General features: G+C 43.5%; 1 protein-coding gene and 1 long non-coding RNA gene across 3 annotated transcripts in view; one reads left to right on the forward strand and one right to left on the reverse strand.

Moving 5' to 3' along the window:
* Ankrd6 (ankyrin repeat domain 6) overlaps positions 1 to 26,243 on the reverse strand; it is a 183,757-nt gene that overhangs the window by 42,953 nt on the left and 114,561 nt on the right. The gene's annotated exons all lie outside the window — the stretch shown is intronic.
* Positions 18,172 to 25,715, forward strand: LOC141424744 (uncharacterized). Its single transcript, XR_012449622.1, has 3 exons — positions 18,172 to 18,268; positions 23,570 to 23,656; positions 25,195 to 25,715. It is a non-coding gene; the product is annotated as an uncharacterized lncRNA (long non-coding RNA).

The raw sequence follows: 26,243 nt of genomic DNA on the forward strand, positions 1-26,243 counted from the left end.
ATCTTGAAGAGCCATCTCTCTTCCCTCCAAAGAGCATTTCTTGAGGGCACCTACATACCTTCATGGTGCCTGCCCAATCAACATTCTCAAGGTTGTGATTTAATACTTACTGAGAGTGTTCCATCATTGACCCAACACGGTCTGGACATTGTTTCATAGACAAATCACACAATAATTCACAGCATACATTCGCATTCCCAGAACTGGGACATTTATTCCCTGCTAGTAAACTGATTGCTAGTTTGAATTACCACATTCAGAATATCAATATTGCTTGGTACTCTACAAACCACACGATGATTTTCAGATGTGTAATCAATGGCTTGGTCCAATACTATAATGTTGTCTTGCCTCCTCCTCCTCCAAGGCTCTGAGACCTCAGGAAAGCACCTTCAGTAGCAAGTGATTCTCCCTCTGGCTGCTTGCAAACTCCCCAAACCCAGGCCTTGCTCCAGACAAATCAAATCACAGATATTGCCCAGGCACCTGAGCATTCGTATTTTTTTTTAAGGCTTTCTAGGTGGTTCCATCCACAGTTGATATTGAGAACTGCTGACCCAAAGGAAGCCAAAGGAACATCTGGACTCCAGCAGGGAAACAATCACGTTAATCATAACTACCATCAACTGAGTCCTTTCTTCATCCTTGACTACACTGTACTAAGCACCTTGCCTGGGGTACACCTCAATTAATCCTCAGGACAAACCCCTGAGCTAGGCAGTGTGATGGCAACTTGAGAAACAGGAATAAAGTCTCATGGAGGCTAATAACCTGGTCAGGTCACAGAGATGGTAAGTGTGACTCATTGTTTCTACTCTTTGTAAGTAAAAATTATGCAAGACTTTAAATGAATGACAAATTCACAGAAACAGAAAGTGGAACAGTGGTTACCAGGGGCTTGGGGGAGGGGACAATGAAGAGTTAGTGTTTAACAGATATAGAGTGTTAATTTGGGAAGATGGAAAAAGTTCTGGAAAGTAGTTGCACAACAGTGTGAATACATTTAATACCACTGAACTGTGCACTTAAATAGGATTCGAATAGCGATTATGACATATTTCATCATAATTTAAGACTTAAAATTAGAAAATGGGTGAGAGAGATGACCAGAAATCCCATCTCAGATAGCAGTACTTCCACGTTATCTCCAGACCTGTCACTATCTGAGCTACTGTACCTTGATGGTGTTGCCTAGTGAAGAATCAGTGGCTATCAGGGCAGCTTTCCATCTAATAGGCAAACTTACTTCTGCTTTCCTGATGGCCTACATATTTGTAATGTCTGAATTCTCCTTTAAGCCAGTTGTAACATCTTACTAGCTTCCTCATTAATGAGTCAAGTAAAATCCTAATATATCTTCAATTCATAACTTGCTCAGAATTACCACCCTAAGTCAGGTTTCCCCAGTGCTTTCTGATGAGAAAATACAGAAGCCCAAGTTTTCCCAGGTGAGATTTTTCTTTTCACAGGACAATGCTACTCACAGGACATGGCTACTGCAAAACAAAAAACTGATGTTGTGTGGCTGAGGTGTAGCTCAGCACTTGCCTGGCATAAGCAACGGAGCCTATGGCTTCAATCACCAGCACCACACACAAAAAAATATTGTATTTAGCCTGATGTGGAACATTTATATTCCCTCAGGGCCCTATTTGTCTCAAAAGAAGCACACCTGCTCTATGAAGCAATGGACCTGGAAGCCTGGAACAGAACCAGACCCTTGTGCTGAGGGGATGCTGAGGCACTTGGTATCAGATCAAAAGTACCACATGGTCTTGGAAGGGAGTCCTATTTTCTAGTAGTGAATTCCCAGGCAGCTGGCCTTAGAGAAAATTCTATGGAACCCATGCTGAAGTGAAGAGGAACAAAGGCCAAACAGAGGCCAAGTTAACTGTAGCACACAGCTCTGGAGAGAATGCTAGAAAGATAAGAAGAATTTAAATGGAGGAGAAGAAGAGGCAAAAGGGCAAGAGTCAGGAAGAGACCCCAATGTTCCACTGGTCAGCATTAACAGACCTCTCACATTGCTGGTGGAGTATAAATTGGCACAGTGTCTATGCATAGCAACTTGGTACTAGCTGTCAAAATTACAAAGCACACACACATACTCTAACCCAGCCGAACCACCTCAAAGTGCACTGTGCAATAAGATCTCAGACCAAAGTCAGTCACTGAGGCATAATTTGTTAATAGCAGAACATTATCATAACCTAAATGTCCATCAATAGGGGATCAGTTATACCAATTATGGTTCAACCATACATTAGTGAATAAAGCATAGAAGAATATATATAGTATTCTATAATTTGTATAAAAAGTGGAAAACACAGAGACCTACATTTATTCGCCTGTCTATGCATGAATTGTCTCAGGACAAAAAAAAAAAAAACCGTGAGGAACAGGCAACGCAGGTTGCCTTAGGGAGGAAACACTGAGGGTGGGAAAACAGCATTTGAAAAGGACTAGTCAGCTTTTGTACCTTCTGAGTTAGAACCATGACATACTCACACATTTTTTAATTTTTCTCAAGTCAAAGTTTTCGGTTGACCAACAACCTGTAAGCATCTGCTTTTCCTACCATCCACGACCTGGGGGCTGGAAGCTTAAAGGAAATGGCTACAAACCAAACATGCTGGCAAACAAGAATTCTGACACACACCTTTTGTAAGTCCTAATGCTAACACAACCCATGAACTGAAATGGTAAGACCCTAACTGAAAGTGGGGCCTTTATAGTACAGTGGGTCTTGCATCCTTGTCAACCTGGGACAGTCTGCTTTGTACATGCTGTGTCAGAGCATTTATTAATAGAAACCTGTTAATATAACAAATGCCTGAGAAAAATCAGCATATAGAGACAAAGGTTTATTCTGACTCAGTTTCAGAGATTCCAGTCTATGATTGAGTGGCCCTACAGCTTTAGGCCTCTGATGAGAAGGCAGTAGGACATGGCAGGAATGCATGGTGGAGCAAAAACACTCACCTCAGGCCAGGGAGCAAAAGAGAGGAAGACAGAGGGGTGGGAGTCCCACTATACCCTTTGAGAGCATCCCCCAGTGACTAAAAACTTTCCACTGGACCCCATTTTTTAAAGGTTCCATCACCTCCAACTTGTACCACAGGCTAGGGACCAACACTTTACCACATGGGCCTTTGGAGGACATTTATTCACACCACAGGAAAACCCCTTCATTCAGAGAGGAGTCCCTGCTTTGGATGAAAAATATTTAGTCATCCACCCATAACCATTTGGGTCTTCCCAAAGCACTCTCAGACTTCCAATCAGATAATAGAGCATACATCCTATGTCTCTCAAAGCTCTAACCCTACCCATCTCCAAAGTTACTCTTCCCCTGCCCTTTCCTCCCCAGTTATATCTATTCTGTTCCCTCTCTGCAACTGGTCTCTGTTGTGGATTGAACTGTACCCCCTCCCCCAAAAAAAGATATGCTAAAGTCCTAACCCAAGGCACCTGTGAATGTGGTTTTATTTAGAAATGGAGTCTTTCCCCAAACTCTAAAGTTAGTACAGGAAAGAGTAGGAAATACTTTGGAATTAATAGGTATAGTCAAGGACTTTCTCAATGGAACCCCAGCAGCTCAGCAACTAAAGATAGCATAGATAAATGGGACTTCATAAAACTAAAAAGCTTCTGCTCAACAAAAGAAATGGTCTCTAAACTGAAGAGAACACCACAGACTGGGAGAAAATATTTGCCAGCTATACATCAGACAAAGGACTGATAACCAGAATATATAGGGAACTCAACAAGCTAAACTCTCCCAAAATTAATGAACCAATAAAGAAATGGGCAAGTGAACTAAACAGAACTTTCTCAAAAGAAGAAATTCAAATGGCCAAAAAACACATGAAAAAATGCTCACCATCCCTAGCAATAAAGGAAATGCAAATTAAAACCACACTAAGATTCCACCTCACCCCTGTTAGAATAGCCATCATTGGCACCACTAACAATAGGTGTTGGTGAGGATGGGGGGGGGGGAAGGAACCCTCTTACACTGCTGGTGGGAATGTAAACTAGTACAACCACTCTGGAAAAAAATTTGGAGGCTACTTAAAAAGCTAAACATTGATCTACCATATGATCTAGCAATACCACTCTTGGGGATCTACCCAAAAGAATGTGACACAGGTTACTCCAGAGGCACCTACATACCCATGTTTACTGCAGCACTATTCACAATAGCCAAGTTATGGAAACAGCCAAGATGCCCCACTACTGACGAATGGATCAAGAAAATGTGGTATTATTGCTTATACTCTCTCTACAACAAAATTAGAAATAAGGGCAAAATAGTTTCTGCTGGGTATTGGGGGAGGAGAGGGAGGGGGCAGAGTGGGTGGTAAGGGAGGGGGTGGGGGCAGGGGGGAGAAATGAACCAAGCCTTGAATGCACATATGAATAATTAAAGAAAAAGGAAAAAAAAAGAAAAAAAATGTGGTATTTATACACAATGGAATTTTATGCAGCCATGAAGAAGAATGAAATCTTATCATTTGCAAGTAAATGGATGGAATTGGAGAACATCATTCTGAGTGAGGTTAGCCTGACCCAAAAGACCGAAAAATCATATGTTCTCCCTCATATGTAGACATTAGATCAAGGGCAAACACAACAAGGGGATTGAACTTTGATCACAAGAAAAAGCGAGTGCACACAAGGGAGATATGAGGATAGGTAAGACACCTAAAAAACTAAATAGCATTTGTTGCCCTCAACGCAGAGAAACTAAAGCAGATATTTTAAAGCAACTGAGGCCAATAGGAGAAGGAACTAGAGAAAAGGTTAGATCAAGAAGAATTAACTTAGAAGGTAACACACATGCACAGGAAATCAATGCGAGTCAACTCCCTGTTGACTCCTGTTGACTCCTTATCTCAACTAGCAAAAACCCTTGGTCCTTCCTATTATTGCTTATACGCTCTCTTCAACAAAATTAGAGATAAGGGCAAAATAGTTTCTACCGGGTGGCGAGGGGTGAGGGGGCAGGGTAAGGGGGGAGAAATGACCCAAACATTGTATGCACATATGAATAAAATAAAAATTAAAAATAAATAAATAAATAAAAATTTTAAAAAATAAAAAAGAAATCAACTTAAAAAAGAAAAAAAGAAATGGAGTCTTTGAAGTGTAATAAAGATATAAGATGAGGTCATACTGGAGCAGGTCCGTCCTCACTCGGTATGACTGGTGTTCTTATGAAAAGACACAGAAACACACAGGAGAAACCCAAGTGAAGACGGAGGCAGTGGAGTGCCACCCTGCAAGCCAAGGAATGACACAGCTTGCCAATAAACTCCAGCAGCTGAGAAGCAGCTAGGATTCAGACAGAGCATGGCCTTGCCAGCAGCTTGATGTCAGACTTCTAGCCTCCAAACCTTTGAGATAGTAAGTGTCTCTTGCTAGGTCACTCCATTGGTAGTAGTTTGTTACAGCAGCAATAGAAAACCAGTACAATCTCTCACCCAAGCCCTGGCTCTGCACCCAGAGGGTCCACCAAACTTTATTCCCAAAGCTATCTGGAGGGGAGGAAATGAGTGTGGTCCTTTAGCAGGGATCATTAGAATGTTGATGACTACACCTTTTTCCCCAGGAATTCTCTCTCTCCAGGAATTTACCCAACAGAGATATTCTCCTAAATTTGAAAGCTGCATATGATATATCCACTGCAGCCATGTCTATAACAGCAAACAATGCAAAACTTGTAAACAACCTGGCTGCCCATCAGGAGGTGACGGGATAAAATAAATGAAGCTTTCTAAATGATGGGAGATTGTAGAGTCAATTTAGCAAATAATTAGATCTATGTTCAACAATACAGAAAATTTTAGGTATACCATAAAGTAAAAAAAGAAGGATATTATGTCTAGTATCACTCTACTTATATTTATTAAAAGATTTTTTATTTTTTTGGTGGTGGTACTGGAGTTTGAACTCAGGGCCTCATGCTTGCTAGGCAGGTGCTTTTACTGCTTGAACCACTCAGCCAGCCCTTTATGGTGACTGTTTTTTTCAAGATAGGGTCTTAACAAACTATTTGCCTGAGACTGACTTTGAATCATGATCTTCCTGATCTCTGCCTCCTGAGTAGCTAGGATTACCAGGCATGAGCCACCTGTGCCCAGCTTTTTAAAATGATTTTGATCTGCTTTTATATGCAGAAATATTTCTGGAAAGACACACGAAAGTATTTCTTGTTACTGGCAGTGAAACTGGGATGGGAAGGTTATTTTTAGAAAAAGAAAAAAAGGAGGGTAGAGCAGAGCCAGTGGCTCGTGTCTATAATCTCAGCTACTCAGGAGGCAAAGGTAGTAGGATCATGGCCAGAGGATAGCCTAGGCAAAAAGCAAGGGACCCTATCAAAAAAACAACTAAAGCAAAAAAGACTGAGGGTGTGTCTTGAGTGGTGGAGCAAGGTCAATCCCCAGTACTGATAAAGAAAGAAATACAAAGACACATTGACTACCTGTGATATATCAAAAGCATTGTTCTCAAGGCTTTACATGTGGGGTCTTCTTTAGCCCCTCCCAACTCACGAGACGTGTACTGTTATCCCCACTTTACAGATGTGAACCAGGCAGGGCAAGCTTAAATCCCCCATGGAGGTCACACACTGTAACTAGAGGCAGGGACCCAAACCCAGGCACTTGCCTCAGAGCTGGCATCCTGTCTCCATGCTATGTGCCTCCCCTATTGCACCTCCTTAGTCCTTTCTATATCTTTGTGTCATCTGCATGTTACTTCTACAATAAAAACAGCACACCATGGAATCGTCTCCTTCCTATTCCTCTCTCCTTCCTCCTTCCCCCCTCCCCATCTCCATATTCTTCCTCTTCCTCTTCTTCTTGATAGGACTGGGATTTGAACTCAGAGCTTCACAGTTGCAAAGCAGGCACTCCACTGCTTGAGCCACACCTCCAATCCATTTTGCTTTGGTTATTTTGGAGATGGAGTCTGTAGAACTTATTTTTTGCCTAGGCTGGCCTTGAACCTCGATCCTTCTAATCTCTGCCTCTCAAGTAGCTAGGATTACAGGCATGAGCCATAGGCACCCAGTGGAGTCTTCTTTAACATGCTCTCCCTCAGGCAGGGAACCCTAACTCTTAAACGTGCACCCCCACCCCCACCTGTTCCCTTCTGCTGCCCCCCTCCTAAGTTTTCTGCTGGCCCACTCTGTAGTGGACTCGGGGAGCTCTCTCTCTATGAACAGTCTCCTGGAGGTCCTGGTTACACTTCTTCATCTTAATCCCTATCACATTACTCAGGGGCAGTGGTAGGTATTGAATAGAGTTTTATAAATGTTAATTTTGTAAATGAAACTATATTTTCTTCTTAGCCCTGTAACCGATCGAGCCTCTGACGTCAGGTGGCTGGTGTCTCAGCTTGAGTTGTGCCATCAGGCTGTTTCTGTATGTCCTCTTGGATTTGTACTTTGTGCCCTCCAGATTTACTGAGCAATAACTGAACTGGTCCAGGATTGGATTGGATCTGGTAGTTAACTGGATGGGATACAGTTAGCAATGTGAGGTATTTGTAGGTTTGAAATCCTACTAATCTACTCCACTTTCTTGAATTCTGACCAATTTTACATACAAAATTTGGGGGCTCAGAACCTGGGTATTTTTGGAAAGAATGGGCTGACCTTACTAAGGAAAACTTAGAATAACTCTGGCCAGAATAGAGACGTTATAATCTGGATAAAATTGTTCTCTTGTGATGTGCCTTAGGGAAGAAAGGATCCACAGGGCCGTGGGTCACATTCTCCATTCGGCACAGAGTCATCGAGAAGAGTAAATGAATCACAGACTTTGTCTTACAAGTCTCCTTACAGATTACTGAGAAAATCTTGTCTTTCCTACAATTATAGCTGCAAACTTTTAGCCATCTGGGCAGGAAAATCTTGTTCCGTTGACCAGAAAACCACATGGGCCAGATATTTTTAATACATTGGTGAAAAAGAAGTAACTTGTGTCCTAAAGTAGAACGGCTGGTGATTCAGGCTGAGAAGGAAGGGCCACGAGAGGTCTGTGGACAAGGAACCTTGGGAAAGCAGTTAAGTATGATCAGCTGGCTAGGATTGAAGGAATTATTCATCTTTTTGAAACTGAGCATTGGCATTGAGAGTGCACTGATGCCAAACCTGCATCACCTGTTGACACACCAAAGTGCTTCAGAGCTGCTCTGCTCCTCATGGGAAATTGAAGGGTTTTCTCTACCTTTGGATAATTGTCCCGGATTTCGGCACCAAATGTTAGGTCGACGCTGATGGGAAGGCCAAATTGGAGCCAAATAATAAAGCAAGCAGGCTTTAAGCAGGCTTTATTGAGAGCGCGCTCTTGGGCGAGGTTCACCGTCCCCAAAGAGCAGGGCCGGAGAAGTCACACCGGAGAAATGGCAGCCCAGTTTTTATATCCTGGGTGAAGTCAAGAGCTTAAGGTATTATGGGGCATTGGGATAGGTCGAGGTTTGGTGGGGAGGAGCTTGGGGTAATATGGGTCAGGACCCATTGCCTGCCAGCAGGAGTTGCCATGGTAATCATGAAGGGAAGGAGGGGATGGAGTGGAAAGTGAGCAGAGAGTCCCTGATCACCATGGGGTGGCTGCCCACCGGCCAAACACTAAGTTGCATCAAATAACTTTTTCCTAGTTACTTTTGGAGAAAATAAAAACTGCAGCAAAAACATCCCTAGGAGCAGTTTCCTAACATTCTATGAGAATATGCTCCACTCCAGGATTCCTCATGGCTCTCCACTCTCACCCTAAGGAGCAGTGCAGAGGTGTTGCGGTGAGGAAATCCATCTCTATGTGAGGAAATTTAACTAAAATGTGTGGTAACTGTGGAGAAGACAGGATCACTATGACACCAAGGCTTTCTTGCACAGAAATCCCAGCTCTGTTTTTGTATCAAATACTTCCTGGAGCCTCTGTAGGGGCAGCTAGAAAATCAGAGTAGAAAGCAAATCAGGAGGCAAAAGAGCCACCCTGGGTTACTGACAGGATGTGGAGATGGAGAGATGTCCAGGGCGCAGAAGAAGAAAGGCTGGCTCCAGGCTTCTGCTCGACGGACTGTGCAAATGGTGGTGCCACTCATTAATAAAGACAGCCTGATTTAGGGGGTAGAGGGGATAAAGGACAATGATGGAGGAGGTGAATTTAACTAAGATATATTGTAAGCACTTCTGTAAATGTCACAATGTACCCTCAGTACAACAATAACATGATAAATAAAAAGAGAGAAAAAGAGAGCCTGAGATGAGGACCAGGTGAAGCATTTAAAGTTGAGGTGCCTGAGGGACTGGGCACGCAAAAATGCCCATGAAAACAACCGGACATGGGAGTCAGGAGACAGAGCTGAGCTAGAGAGGCAGCCATGGTGAACAGCCAAGAGCTGGTAAAGTCAAGGTGGTGTCCAGGTATGAGTTGTTGAGGATTGGGCACCCTGAAGAAAGCTAGCTTCAGATGCAAGAAGAGCAAAAGGAGGTATAGAAGGTGTGGGGGGTGGGGGGAGAGACCAGGAAGTGAAGTTAGGAGGAGCTTAGGGGAGAGGAGGGCAACTGTCTCTCTAATAGCAAGCTCCAAGAGGGCCAAGATTACTTTATTCTGGCTCATTCACTAGTGCAAAGCAGATATTCAGAAAACATTTACTGGAAGTGTGAAATAACATGAGGCCTCGGTGAGAACAGCAGCAGGAGTGATAGGCAGGAGCCAAATTACTGGAAGATGCTGAGTTACTATCTCTAAATCTCTACACATCTTATTCCAGGGACAAGCAAGGACAAATAAATAAATAAAAATAAATTGATAAAATAATTAAAAAAAATTTTTAAAAACAAAGCAAATGTGAGACATGGGCTTTGAATCCTGGTCACGTGGCTCGAGTCCTTCCTTTTACCCACAGTGTTTTGAGTTGTGTGCTGTCCAAGCTGGGTGTGTGAACATCCTGTAGGTTACTTCTTGTCAGAGCATGGTCCTTGGCATCTTACTCTTAGTAGCTCTCATCAGTAAGTCTTTTACTGACTGGGACCTCATACATTCAAGTACTTGAATAAAACAGTGCAGAGAACTTTCTCTCACTCCTGGTCCACTGACCTAACTGGGGGCAACAGGAGAAGCAGAAAGGACAAACAAAAGAAGAGAAAGCTGGGGCCAGGTGTGCTGGGCATTTGGATGGAGACGCACAACAGCCTCGTTACTTCTTTTCTCTTATTCTTTTATTTTCTTTAAGGCCTTGCTTCTTTTCTGTTCTTTAAAGTCTCTTTCTTTAGACTCGCACAGTCCAATGTTTTCTTTCATCTCTCTTGAAGTCTTGGCCCTCAGACTTACACTGTCCCATGTTCCCTTTAATCTCTCTTATTAAATTCTTGGCCCTCAGACTTGCACTGTCCCATCTGTCCTCTAATCTCTTGTATAACTCAGCAGCAGCAGCAGCAGCAGCAGAGGCACAAGCAGCCTGCAGGCAGCCAATCAAAATCCCCCATCAAAACAAAACCTCCTGTCCTTCTTTAGGGGGTCTTTTATATACAGTGGTAAACAAGGGGTAAACAGTTCTTGGGGATGGGCGTGACATTGTAACAAAGGAAACCTGCTTCTCTGAACGTAAACAATTTAGGAAAAGACGTTATGCTGTATTTTGCTTCTCACTCTCTTTTGCGGCTGGGGCCATGCCAAACTCAGCCTGTAGATCATTGAGCACAACTGTGCTTATGACAAGTTCTCACAGGCCTCTCATAATCCGCTCCCCACAAAACTATCTCAGTCACAAGACTGTACGTATACATAACATTCTACACTTTCCAAATTACTGTCACCTACATGCTGCTCATCCCCAGATCCACTAAGATATGCACAGTTTCCTTTAGAATTGTGACAGGAGGTTGCAGAAGGAAAGTGGCTGGTACAAGCCAGGGCATGCCAGAGGTGGGCTGGAACTGGACCTCCTGGCTCCTGTGCAAGTATACCCCCATACACCAGGGCTATCTCCTCTGTCTTCCTGGGGTTTTACTTAGCAACTTCTGTTTTGAGGTTCCAATACTCTACCCACTCAGCAGGGTGGGATTGTCACACACAGGACCGGTTTTCAGAGGCAGTGGGGTTGGGAGCTATTAGGGTTGGGGGTGCTTGCTGTAGGAACCATTAAAAGGATAAACTTGGGGAGTGGCGGAGTGACTGAAGTGGTAAAGCGCCTGCCTAGCAAGCATGAGGCCCTGCATTCAAACCCCAGGACCACCACCAGAAAAAAAAAAAAAGGAGGGGGGGAGGGGGGAATTCATGGAGAACTCTGATTTGTCATTTGTATAATTTTTATATTAAGGCCAATTATATTTCATGGTATTGGCCAACACAATGACACTGAGAGTCCAGAAAAGTTTGAACAAGCACTAGCCCCCAAGTTCAAACCCCAGTACTGCCAAAAAAAATAAACTGAATTTTCAGTAGCAACTCAGAAGTTGCTCTTCAAAGTACTGAGGCAAAATGATTCTCGGTGTAGACTTCTATAACCAATTGTCAGTCAAGTGAGAGGGTAGGATAAAAGCTTCTTCCTTACAGGAAGACTCAAAATATTTCTCTCCCACCTTTCCTTTCTTAGGAAGGTACTAATGTGAGGAGAAATTGGTTCCAACAAACAGAAGATCTAATTCAGGGGAGGGTGAAAGGAGTTCTCAGGATGACTTTGTGCAGAAGAACAAGAGAGCAACCCAGAATCAACCAGGAGGAGGGAATGAATGACTCCACGACTGTAAATATGTAATAAGTTTAATAATGGGAAATTATACTATGGCCTGTTTTACAGTTATTCAATGATAGAGAAAACACAATAAGTTTAAATCAAACAAATTAAAAAATCAAACAGCTATTTTTCTTAGAGTGAACAATGAATATAATCTTACTAAGTACTCATCTTATTAAAAAAAAAAGAAACCTGTGATATATAACCAAAGCATTACTTAGAATTGAACCCAGGCACTCGTGCATACTAGGCAAGTGCTTTACCACTTAAGCCATGCCCCTATTCCTTTTGTTTGTTATTTGTTGTTTTTTGTTTTGTTTTTCTTTAGCACTGGAGTTTGAACTCATGGCTGCATGTTTGCTAGGCAGGTGCTCTTACTGCTTAAGCCACTCCAACAGCCCTTTCTGGGATGGGTTTTTTCAAGATAGGGGCTGGCTTTGAACAGCAATCCTCCTGATCTCTGCCTCCTGAGTAGCTAGGACTGCAAGCATGAGTCATAGGTGCCCAGCTTGTATTCTGTTTTTAAGACAGGATGTTGCAACTTTGCCGAGGCTGGTCTTAAACTCTCAATCCTCCTGCTTCTGCCTCCTGAGTAGCTAGAATTATAGGTGTGTACCACCACATTTGGCTGAGCCAAAATAATTTTTTAAAAGGATGAAGTAAAAGGACTCATTCTTTCTTACTACAAAACATATCACAGAGCTACAGTAATCAAAACAATGTGATACTGGCAAATAAGACAGAAATATAGGCCAATGAAACAGAACAGAATGCCCAGAAATAAACTCTCCTGTATATAGTCAAACCATCTTCAACAATGTTGAAGTGCGAAAAAGCACTCAATAAAGAGAGGATAGTTTCCTCAACAAATGGTATTGGCACAAAGACAAATTCTGCATGTGCTCTCTCCTATGTGGAAGCTGAGATCTGAAAGTAGAATAGTGATTAATAGAGGGTGGTAAAGGCACAGGATAGAGGAAAGTCGGGTAACCATACACAGCAGTAAGTTCTACACTTCTCCAGCAAAGTGGAATAACTACAGTTCACAATAGCTACGAAGAACTTCAGGAGAGGAACTTGAAAGCTCCAAACCAAAAGAAATAAAGGAATGGAAATGCTAACCACCCTCATTTGATCAGTATACATTGTATACATGTGTTGAATATCATACTGTATACCATAAATATATATATTACATGATAATGAAAAACTTTGAAAAGAAATACAAAAATTATGGTGTTAGGAAAACTGGATACCCAGAAGCAAAAGAAAGATGAATATACCATATATACCTTACACCATATGCAAAATTAACTCAAAATGGAACTCAAATTTTTTTTTTGTCTTTTCTTTTTGGGTGCTGGGATTGAACCCAAGGCCTCATACATTCTAGGCAAGTGCTCTACTACTGAACCACATCCCAGACTGGAACTCAAATTTTAATTCAAAATTAACTCAACAAAAGTCCCAAAGCTATAAAGCTGCTAGAAGAAAACAGGGGAAAACTTGGTGACATTGGATTTAGCAGTGATATCCTGGTATGACACCAAAAGCACAAGCAACACAAGGAAAAATAGACAAATGGAAAAATATCAAACTTACAATGTTAATGACTGTGACATCAAAGGACACAATCAACAGAGTGAAAAGGCCATCTGTAAGCAACAGTGAACTACCACCACCTACCTATTAGGGAGGGCAAAACCCAGAACACTGCCAACATCAAGTACTGGAGAAGACAAGGAGCAGTGGGAGCTTTCTTTGTATCTGATGGGAATGCCAACAGGGACAGCCACTTGGGAAGACTGGCAGTTTCTCACAAAACAAATCATACTCTCACCATGTGATCCAGCAATTGTGCCCATTAGCATCTACACAAAAGAGTTGAAAACATGTCCACATAAGAACAAGCACATAAATGTATACAGATTTATTCATGATGCCAAAATTTGAAAGCAAACAAGATCCTTCCATAGGTGAATGGATAATGAATGTATATACATACAATAGAATATTATTCACCCATAAAAAATTAACTACCAAGCCATGAAAAGACATAGAAGAAACTTAAATGTATATTACTAAGATAAAAAATTCAATCCATATTGGACATGGTGGTACACACCTGTAATCCCAGCACTCAGGATCCTGAGGCATGAGAAGCACAAGTTTAAGGCCAGCCTAGGCTACATAGTGAAACTCTCTTTAAAAAAAAAAAATTATTCTGATAGATACTATACAGGTCCAACATTCTGGAAAACGCAAAACTATGGAGACAGGAAAGAGATCAGTGGTTGCTAGGGAGTGGGGGCAGGCAAGGACAACCAGGAAGGGCACAGAGGATTTCGAGGGCAGTCCAAACACTTTGTATAATACTGTAATGATGCATTTCCCCAAACTCATAGATGTACAACACCAAAAATGAGCTCTGCTGTGTTCTGGGCAAAAGGATGTCCCAATGTAGGCTCATCAATTGTAAGAAATGCAGTACTTTGGTAGGGATGCTGATAATGAAGCAGGCTGTGTAGATATGGGGCAGGGTTGAATGGGAAGTTTCTGCACCTTCCTCTTAATTTTCTGTGAACCTAAAATTGCTTTTTAAAAAAAAGTCTTTAAAAAATGCAATCCATAGAATGGGAGAAAATATTGGAAACCATGTATCTGATAAGGGATTAATATCCAGCACATATAAAGAATTCCTATAGCAAAAAAATAAAATAATCTGATTTTAAAAACAGCCAAAGGATTTAGACATATTTTAAGAGACAAATGACCAATAAGCATATGAAAAGATGCCCATTGGCAAGGATGTAGAGAAAGGGGGATTCTTGTGCACTGGGGGTGGGACTGAAAAATAATACAACCACATGGAAAACAGTATGGAGTTTCCTCAAGGAATTAAAAATAGAATGACTGTATTATCCAGCATTTCTCCTTGTGCTGCATATCCAAAGTAAGGGAAAGCAAAGACTTGAACACCTATTCACATCGAATTCATACAGCGTTAGTCACAACAGCCAAATGACAGAAGAAACCCAAATGTTCACCAATGGATAAATGGATAAACAAGACGATATGCACACAGCATGAAGCACTACTCAGCCTGAGTAAGGAATGAAATTCTGAACATGCTACAACACGGGTGAACCTTAAACATTACATTAAGCAAAGAAAGCCCGGCAAAAAGACGTAGTTCCCCTTGTCTGAAGTGTTGAGAGCAGGCACAGTCATAGACACCTGGGAGGAGGTGCTGGGCAGGGAAATGAGGACTTGATATTTAATGAGTACAGAGTTTCCATTTGGAAAGAACAGAAAAGTCCTGCCATGGATGGTGACAACAGTTGTATGACAGTGTGAACAGACTTAATGCCACTGAGCCAGACACTTAAAAATAGCTAAAATGTAAATCTGTTCTGTCACAGTGAGTATCAAAAATAAAGGGATGGCCATGTAGACCAGTGGTAGAGAACTTTCCAAGCATGTGTGAGGCCCTGGGTGTGCATGCATGCATACACACACACACACACACACACACACACACACACACACACACACACACACACTACAATAAGCACTAGTGAAGAAGTAGGAGACTGGAATCATTCTATATTCCGGTGGGAATGTGAAGTGAACACTAGCTTAGCGGTTTCTTAAAGTGATAAACACAGATTTACCACATGAACCAGCAGTTCTACTCTGGTGTACATCCAAGAGAAATGAGAACCCATGACTACACAAAAACAGGTAAATCAATGCTCATGGCAGCATTATTCACAATAGCTCCAACAGGAAACAACTCAAAATGTCCACCAACTGACAAAGGACAAACAAAACATGGTAAATAGTCCCTCCTTATCCATGATCTCATTTTCCACAGTTACCTGTTGCCAACCACAATCTGAAAATATTAAAGGAAAAATTCCAGAAATAAACAGCAAACCCCATTTTGGACCATATGATGGATTTTTTTTTTCTTTTATTATTCATATGTGCATACAAGGCTTGGTTTATTTCTCCCCCCTGCCCCCACCCCCTCCCTTACCACCCACTCCACCCCCTCCCGCTCCCCCCCTCAATACCCAGCAGAAATTATTTTGCCCTTATCTCTAATTTTGTTGTAGAGAGAGTATAAGCAATAATAGGAAGGAACAAGGGGTTTTGCTGGTTGAGATAAGGATAGCTATACAGGGCATTGACTCACATTGATTTCCTGTGCGTGGGTGTTACCTTCTAGGTTAATTCTTTTTAATCTAACCTTTTCTCTAGTTCCTGGTCCCCTTTTCCTATTGGCCTCAGTTGCTTTAAGGTATCTGCTTTAGTTTCTCTGCATTAAGGGCAACAAATGCTAGCTAGTTTTTTAGGTGTCTTACCTATCCTCACCCCTCCCTTGTGTGCTCTCGCTTTTATCATGTGCTCATAGTCCAATCCCCTTGTTGTGTTTGCCCTTGATCTAATGTCCACATATGAGGGAGAACATACGATTTTTGGTCTTTTGAGCCAGGCTAACCTCACTCAGAATGATGTTCTCCAATTCCATCCATTTACCAGCGAATGATAACATGCCAGCAGTTCTTAATTGCTGCCTCTGTCATCAGAGGGACAGTGTGGTGAACTGCTTGTGTTCAGGTAACCCTTATTTAACTTAATAATGGTCCCAGAGCACAAAAATAGTGGTGCTGGTAATTTTATGAGAGTATTTTGTTACAATTGCTCTATTTTATTATTGTTATTCTCTTATTGTGCCTAATTTATAAGTTAAACTTTTACGTAAAAACAACATAGCATATGTGGGATTTGGTATTATCCAACATTTCGGGAATCCATTGGGGGTCTTGGAATGCATCACCTGCAGGTAAGGGAGGATTACTGTATAGGCATATAATGGATCCCTAGCAACCCTAAAAAGGACTGAAAAGTGATACAAACTACAATGTAAACCTTGAAACCATCACGCTAAGTGAAAGAAGTCAGAAAAATAGGCCACATATGATTATATTTATATGAAATGTTCACAAAAGGTAAAATCATAGAAACAGCAAGTATTTTAATGGTTGCCAGGAGCTGAGGATAGAATGCGGAGTGATAGTTAGTGGGTATAATGTTTCTTACTGGGATGATAGAAATGTTCTAAAATTAAAATGAGGCTGTTTTAATGTGCCTGGGTTGCCATAACACAAATTAATTTCTCACAGTTCTGGAGGCTGGGAAGTCCAAGATCAAGGTGCCAGTATGGTCGGGGCCTGGTGAGGTGTCTCTTCTAGCTTCCTCATGGCCTCTTCTCCCCATATCCTCAGATGGCAGGGAGGGAAAGAGAGAGTAAGTTCTCGAGTGTCCCTATTTATAAGGATGCTAATGTCATCATGAGGGTCCCACCCTCATGACCTCATCTAAATCTAATTATCTCCCAAACACCCTCACTATGTCATGTGGGGAGGCCTGGAACTCGCTATATAGGCCATTATGATGACTGCACAACTCTTTAAATACACTAGAAATTACTGAATTGTACAACTAAAAATTGGTGGGGTTTGGCCTGTAAAGTACACCTTGATAAAGTTAGGTTTTTTCCCACAGAAACTGAAAGTATACTTTACGACTATTAAATAAGTTATTGTTGTAACAACCCTGAAAAGTTGGTATTATTATTACTATTATTATTTTCCTGTTTCAGAGATAAGAAAACTAGGCTCAAGAAATTTAAGCAACTTGCACAGTTAGCAAATGAAGCAAAGTAAAACCCTGTAAGCAGGAGCCTAACTAGAGTTCACATACTGTCCCCCATGTGATTATCCCTGTATGTCCTGGAGACCAGGATGGGCAGATCACAAAAGGCCAAATCAAGAAGGCTCCCTTTGCTTTCAGTTAAGCACAATCTGTTTACATGCAGACCCCTTAGGCTCCACAGGAAATCTGTAAGTATAGCTCACGATATCTATCTCTAAAGCCCAGAATGCAGCATAAAGACTGCATACGAGCACTGGTGTAGCAGAGAGGCGGACCAGAAGAGAAACAGACAGGACTGTGATCTGATAAAGGAACAGGGGGAAGGGGCATGGCATCACAGAGAGATAAAACCTAAAGAATCCAAATGTGAAGAAGGTCACGTAACACTAGGAGTAGAAGGGCACTAGCACTAGGGTGAAGTAGCCTATAGAATTGCACATAACCATATATGGGGTAAACCTTATTATTACTTTTTTTTTATTTTACTGCCTCTATAACCTGGTTGCAAGGGTACATAAGGTAAGACCCCTTCATTCTCAAGGCTCAGCCTTTGGACACGAGTCCACTGAGTCTGTGCCAGCACAGTAAAGCATTGCTTCCTTGCCTCAGAGTCTCGTGTCTCTGTTCAAGTTTCCCATAACATTTCTTGGGGCTCATCTGGGATTGCAGAGACTAATGGTTTTTTCACCTCCCTTTTGCCAGGGTGTGTTCCACGGACCGCTGGGAGAAGTGATTCTGCCAGGTGCCAATGGACATCCCGATCCAGAGGAGGGATTCATCCTCCCAGCGAGTCTGGGTGAGGGCCCCTCCTCCAAAACCCTTCCCCCTCTGTGTCTGTCTTGCCATCTGGAAATGGGAGGAGATGGGTGGAAATCAGTAAAAACACTCCCTTGGAGTATAGGTCAAAATCTTTGAAAAGGGATTTAATGGAGATTATGGAAACATCATACCCCCTCCTTCACAGAAAAACCTAAGGCCCTGATTGATTTGATGCAGACTATCAACCAGACTCACAAATCCACCTGGACGGACATTGAAAGCTTATTCTTTGTTAAGAGTGGTGCCATATAACATTGGCAGCTGTGAAGTGGTTAGAAGATCATGCCCTGAGGGCACTCTAAATGCCCAAGCATACGCTCAGGCCCATTTTCCGGAGGAAGACCCTCACTGGGACCCCAATAATAGCAGAGATTACCAACGACTTGAACGGCATCAGGAGGCATTACTGGGAGGCATGAAGGAAGAAGGGAAAAAGGCCATGAACATGAGCAAAACCTCAGAAGTCCTCCAAGGGCCAGATGAGAGTCCCAGCCAGGTCTATAAGCATTTGGGTGAGGCCTTCTGTTTGTACACCCCCTATGACCCAGAAGCCACTGAAAACAAGGGGATGATTAGTGCCACTTTCATTGGCCAGGCCAAGGAAAACATAAGGTGAAAATTGCAGAAACTGGAGGGATTTGCTGGAATGAACGGTATCCAGCTTCTGGAGGTGGCCACAAAGGTTTTTGTCAATTGAGATCAGGAGGCTAAGCAGGAGGCTAACAGGAGGATGAAAAGGAAAGTGGACCTCCTTACAGCAGTCCTTGCTGAGCAGTCAGATGTGCCCCAGTGAGCTAATCCAGGCAGAGGCAGAGGCAATCCCTGAGAATGATGACAGATGCCTCCAGGATGCCCCTGCCCTAGGGAGGAACTGGGGTGAAATCAATGTGCCTACTGTCATCAGGAAGGGCAATGGAAGAATGAATGTCCCTAACAGGACAGGGACTCCCAGAAGGCCCCCCAGACCAGAGGCAGAGGCCAGGTTGTTGAAGGAAAATATCAGCCCACCCACAGTAGAGCCAGCCCCTGGGAGGAAAACATTGTTGCTCTGGCAGGCCTGAAAAGCTATGAGGAAGACTAGGACAAATCGGGTTCCATTCTACTGGGCCCTAGGACCCTACGCTCCAAATGAAAACAGGGGGCCATCCCACTGATCTCATGGTAGACAAGGGTGCAGAATATTCAGTTGTGACCCAACCAGTGGGTCCTCTTTCCAACAAGTATAAAACGATTATTGAGGTACAGGGGACTGGGTCTGCCGCCCCTTCTTAATGGCTAGATGATGCAATCTTGGGAGTCATGTTGCCTTGTTTTTTTTGTCTTTTTTGTTTTGCTTTTTTTTTCTATTTTTTCCTTTTTTTTTTTTTTTGGTGATGGGGACCGAACTCAGGGCCTTACACTTGCCAGGCAAGCCGCTCTTCCACTGAGCTAAATCCCCAACCCCTAGGGAGTCATGAAGTAAGGCATGAATTCCTCTATTTTCCTGATTGCCCTATGGGCCTGATGGGCAGGGATCTGTTATGTAAACTGAGGGCTCAGATAGCTTGTGATGGCAAAGGCAGCCTTAAAGTTGAGAGGACCTGAGGCAAAGACTAATCCTCACAGCTGCACAATAGGAGGAATCGTGGCTCTATGCCCTTGAAGGGAGTCCTCTTGAGATTCCTGAGCTTCCCTTCAAGATTCCAGGTATATGGGCTGAAGATAACTCCAGGTCTGGCCTGAAATGTGCCCTCAGTAGTGGAACTAAAGTGGGGAGTCACCCCCATTAGCCAGAAACAGTACTTCATTCCTTGCAAGGCCCAGGTTGGAATTCCAAAACACTTTGACAGACTCTTAAAATATGGGATCCTCTGACCTTGTTAGTCATCCTCAAACACCCCACTTTTACCAGTCCAGAAACCAGACACTGAGGATTTCAGTTCAGGACTTCCAGGTAGTAAATTCAGCAACTGTCACCTTGCACCTCATAGTTCCAAATCCACACATGCTTTTAGGCCTTGTCCCAGCTAAGGCAAAGTTTTTTACCTGCCTAGATCTTAAAGATGCGTTCTTCTGCATCCACCTGGCCCCAGAGAGCCTGCATATTTTTGCCTTCCAATGGGAAAATCCCAACACTGGGGGAAAGGGGAAGCTAACCTGGACTGGTTGCCACAAGGTTTTAAATATTCTCCCACTATTTTTGGAACTGCTTTGGCATCCGACCTGAAAGCCTTTTCAGCCAACCAGCATGGCTGCACACTCCTCCAGTATGTAGAAGACCTCCTGCTGGCTGGAGCAATTTGGGAGGACTGTATGGAAAGGACACTCCTTCTCCTTTCTCTTTTATGGGAAGCAGGATACAAAGTGTCTAGGAAAAAGGCCCAGATTTGCCAAAGTCAAATTCTTCAGCTTTCACCTGTCCCAGGGGCAATGCAGGCTTGGCCCTGAGAGGAAACAGGCTGTATGTTCCATCCCAGCACCTAAGACCAACTGGCAAATTAAGAGATTTTGGGAGCTGCAGGTTTCTGTCAAATCTGGATCCCTAACTACTCCCTCTTGGCCAAACCCCTCTATGAAGCCACAAAGGGAGGAGAATGGGAGCCTTTGGTATGGGGGAGAGAGCAAGAGAAAGCTTTTAAAGAAATCAAGAAGGCACTCACCAATGTCCCTCCTCTAGGTCTGCCAGATGTGATGAAGCCCTTTTTCCTGTATGTCCATGAGTGAAAAGGAACAGCTATTGGGGTCCTGACTCAGTTATGGGCTCCTGGCACTGTCTGGTGGCTTACTTGTCAAAACAACTTGATGCCATTTCCCAAGGCTGGCCACGTTGCCTGTGTGCCCTAGCAGCCACCACTGCCCTGGTGACAGAAGCAGACAAGCTCACACTAGGGCAAGAACTCACTGTCCAGGTTCCCCACTCCATCCTAACATTCATGGTGTATAAAGGAAATTATTGGCTGACTCTAGGATAGTCAAATACCAGAGTATACTATGTGAAAACCCACACATCCAGCCAGAGGTTGTTCAGACTCCAAACCCAGCCACTCTATTGCCGATCGACTCGCGCACCTGGAGCATGACTGCTTAGAGGTTATGGATGAGGTTTTCTTGAGCCAACCATATCTAACCAATCAGCTAATCGGCAATCTGGACATTGAATATTTCACAGATGGCAGCAGCTTTGTCTGGGACAGCACACAGTTCTCAGGTTATGCAGTGGCAACTTTGGACTCAGTTATTGAGGCTCACCCGTTGGGACTTCTGCACCGAAGGCTGAACTTGTTACCCTCACACAAGTACTCCAGCTCACTGCAGGAGTCCAAGTAAATATTTACACTGACTCTAAATATGCCATCACAACATTCAAGTCCATGGGGCCTTATATAAAGAGAGGGGACTCGTTAACTCGGGAGGGAAAAGTATCAAGTATGGGCAGGAAATCCTCAAACTGCTAGATGCTGTGTGGGCCCCTAAACAGGTGGCAATTATACACAGCCGAGGGCACCAAAAGGGAGATGCAACAATTGCCCAGGGAAACCAGAAAGCTGACAAAGAGGCCAAACATTGGTCCTCACGAGGGGACCAGCCCCAACTGCTCTGATGGCTGCCTTGTTCCCACGCCCCTTAGCTAAATGGGACCCATGGTACATACTAGAAGAACGGCTTGGTTTAAGACTGAGGAGGGAAATTTTCTACCAAACAGATGGTGGAAGTTTGCTGATGGCCACATTGCCATACCTGAGTTGCTGGCCCCTACATTTGTCAAGCAGTTCCATGAAGGAACTCATTCAGGGTGAATAGCCCTTGAGACTACTCTTGCCCTGCATTTTATGTCCCCAAGCTGTCCAGCATAAGGCAGTATGAGAGAGATGTAGCCTTGTGCTAAAAATAACCCCAGACAAGGGCTAAAAGCACCTCCCCTGGCACAGAGTATTGGTAGAACTCCTGTTGAAAACTTGATCGTGGACTTCCCTGAAATGCTGTGAGTTCGAGGATGCAAATATCTGTTGGTGTTTGTTTGTTCCTTCTCAGGATGGGTGGAAGCCTTCCCCACATGGACTGAGGTGGCCAGATGTCTGTTAAAGGAAATCATTCCCCAGTTTGGAATACCTGTGTCTACTGAGTCAGATAATGGGCCAGCCTTTGCAGCAGAGGTGGTACAGCTAATGGCTAAGGGCTAAGGAATCACCTGGAAGTTGCATATGGCCTTCCGCCCCCAGAGTTCAGGAAAAGTGGAGAACATGAAAAGAACCCTAAAATCAGAGTTAGGAAAATGGTGTCAGGAGACCCATCTGCAGTGAGATCAATTACTGCTCATAGCATAACTAAGGATTAGCTCTAGTCCCACGAAATAGGCAGGGCTTTCACCCTTTGAAGTCCTTTAAGGATGCTCGTCCCCCGTAATCAAGGGCATAAGTGGGGAACCTTAAGGAAATAGGTGACCTCACCTTGAGGCAGCAGATGCAGGCCCTTGGGTTGAATCTCTCAAAGATCAATGACTGGGTCCAGGAGAGACCTCCTGTCAGCCTGACAACTCCCATACACCCTTACAGGCCAGGGGATGCTATCTGGGTAAAGGAATAGAATGTCCAACCATTAAAGCCTCACTGGAGAGGCCCCTTGTTGTTATTTTGTCTACCCCTATCACAATCAAAGTAGCAGAGATAGCTCCTTGGCTCCACTACAGCCAAGTCAAGCCAGCTTCTCGAGTGGGACTGCATCCCCAATCCAGCTTTGCCATGTAAAACACTCTCCAGAACATCAGCGCCCTCCCTCAGCAGGACTCTACTTCCTGGGAAAGAACAGGGGACCACAAACAACAAGACTACATCCCTGCAGTAGTCACTTCAGAAACTGACTAGTCTACACACAGAAGCATAAGGAATCAACTGTCTAACAGGATGGAACTGTTTCTATGTCAGTAATTCTAGTGTAATGTGTTGTCACCCCCTATCTGTATCTGTTGCTGTAGTTCTCACCCTAATCTTCCCCACAGATTTGGCAGAAACCACCCCCACCAACTAGACTCACAGTGAAAAGTTTTCATTAGCTCTCTTCTACCTCTTTAGGGCAGGATGCAAAATTACTGTTTATTATTACTGATGTGGTTTCCCTTGGTGGTCCCAGAGGCCTTCTCCTGTGACCTATGTATGCATTCTACTCAGGCAGGAAGTGTTGTCACCAGGACTTTGCTTTTCCATACTTTCTATTCCTGTGCAGGCACCACCATCAGGTCATGCACTCACAATCGAATCATCTATTCAGTGTGTTCCCATGGTAATCGGCATGTCTGTTTCAGCCCCACCTACAGCCCTCGAGGTTGGAAGTCCGGAGATTTGACAACACTATCAGGGGAGGAATTAGGGACCTCATTAACCATACCCAGGTATTCGACCTTGATAAACCAGTATCAATGTTTTCTGATGTATGTGCAGTCATAGGCCAAGATAGCAGGGGAGGTGGAGGCCTCATCTGGGGGAGAGAGCCTATATACATGTGCCCGGACCCATGCAGCGGGTTATGTGGTGGCACAGGTTGGCATTACTGCGCTTACTGGAGTTGTGTCTCATGGGCTACTTGGCAGAAAGCAGGGTACTCAGCTCTCCTCCACAAGGGAACACCTACACCTGACTGTATGCTTTGCAATTATAATCCTGTAAATTTTACTATACTTAAGCCCCCAGATTGGGAACAGGGATGTGTGGTCAGTGTAAAGATAAATGGAAAGGGGTATTATCCCAGGACCCTACTGCACTCAAGTTAGTGACTATCAACCATGAGAGTTCCTCTTACCAAGTCTTTCATTCCTTTTATGAGGACATAAAAAATGAGTTCCCTATATCTGACAAGACCAAAAACTTGTTCCTCTCATTGGATGAGTCTATAGCCCAGACACTGAATGTTACTTCTTGCTATGTTTGTGGGAGAACCAACATGGGAGACCACTGGCCATGGGAAGCAAGGGAACTAGTCTCATGGTCTCTGCCCTTTGATGAGGCCGCCTTCCCCAATCACAGGAAAAGCATCTGGCTCCTAAAAACTTCTATCATTTGGAATTACTGTGTCTCCCACCCAAAAGGCTGGTTCTCTACCCTGGTAGGAGATTTAACTTGTTTAGGACAGAAGTTCTACAATGACACTACCCAAGAGACCCAATGATGGGGAGCTCCAAACCACACAGAACCCCAGCCCCACCCACCAGTAAACTTTTCCAATCTCCGGAAAGCTTGGGACAATCTTACTGCAAAAATAGATTGTGGGTGCCCAGGAAGCTATATTGGATTTGTGGGAAGCAAACTTATACAGTGCTACCCAGCAGTTAGTTTGGGTCTTGCGTATGAGGCTCGATCAGGCCATCCTTCTTGCTTCCCCTTAAACAAGGTGAAAAATTAGTAGTCCCCATATATGAAGAAAAATTAAGTAGACAAAAAAAGGGTACCTTACAAATTGGCAATTGGAAAGATAACGAATGGCCTCCCAAGTGAATCATCCTGTACTATGGTCCCGCCAATTACACAGAGGATGGGTCCTGGGGCTATTGCACCCCTATATACATATATGCTCAACTGCATCATAGGCTGCAGGCTATTGTTGAAATTATAACTAATGAACCTACAAGAACTCTCGATTTGCTGGCAAAACAAAGCAATAAGATGCAAAATACCATCTATCAGAACTGCTCGGCCTTAGACTATATGCTTGCTTCTGAAGGAGGAGTTTGTGGAAAATTTAACCTAAGCAACTGCTACTTACAGATAGATGATGAAGGAAAAATAATAGAAGAAATCACAGACCGAATGAGAAAATTTGCCCACATCCCAGTCCAGACTTGGAAAGGGTGGAACCCCAGAGAATTACTTGGAGGATGGTTTTCAACTTTTGGAGGATTTAAAACCCTCATAAGTATTATGCTTTTGATTTTAGGGGCTTACCTGGTTTTGTCCTGCCTGCTCCTGATTGTAAGGTCTGTCTCCAGGCTCACCATGGCCACAGTTGAAAGAAAAAATGCCTCTCATGGAATGATGCTATGGAAATATAAACCCCTAAATCAAGATGATGCCCTCTGACCCTAGGTGGGTCCAAGAATCAAAGCGGGGAATAATGTAGCAGAGAGGAGGACCAGAAGAGACAGGGCTGTGATCTGATAAAGTAGCAGGGAGTAGGGATGGCATAGCAGAGAGATAAAACCTAAAGAATCCAAATGTGAAGAAGGTCACACAGCACTAAGAGTAGAAGGGCACTAACACTAGGGTAAAGTAGCCTATAGAATTGCATATAACCATATATAGGTTAAACCTTGTTTTTTTAAATTTTATTGCCTCTGTAACCTGCTTGCAAGGGTACATAAGGTGAGAGGGAGACCCCTTTGTTCTCGGTGTTCAGCCTTTGGATATGAGTTCACTGAGTCTGTGTCGGCACAATAAAGCATTGCTTCCCTGCCTCAGAGTCCCATGTCTCTGTTCGAGTTTCCCCTAACACTGGAAGTGTAAGCAGACCACTCTCTGCCCCAGGACATCAGCAGTTAAATGACACTAGGTGAAAATTAAACTCTGTCTCCACAGCTCTCCCTGGGGTAGTTTGGATGAAGGCTTGGAGCCAGACTCCATGGATATAAGCTGCACTTCTGCCTGAGCAGTTACTTAAATCATTTTGTGCCTCATTTTCCTCATCTCCAAAGTGGGGATGAAAAAAGAAGCTCCTCTCAAGGGCTGGAAGATACTCAGAGCAATACTGCAAGCTGGATCAGTGTTTATCAGCAGTCTTCCTTCACTGGTGCATCTGAACTTGACAGCAAATTGTGCAGGGTCTGCCTTATCTTGGCTTTGATACAAAACTGCCTTTAGCCAGATAATGTTGTGACATTTTCTGTTGGTGGCAAGTAAACGATGTCCTGCAAAGCTTGCCACGCATGGTCACTGATACATGAAAACCAGAGCCCATACAGGTTGTGGTGGTCTAGTCTGGGACATCAT

Source organism: Castor canadensis, chromosome 1 (genome assembly GCF_047511655.1).
Source record: "Castor canadensis chromosome 1, mCasCan1.hap1v2, whole genome shotgun sequence".
Classification (NCBI taxonomy): Eukaryota; Metazoa; Chordata; class Mammalia; order Rodentia; family Castoridae; genus Castor; species Castor canadensis.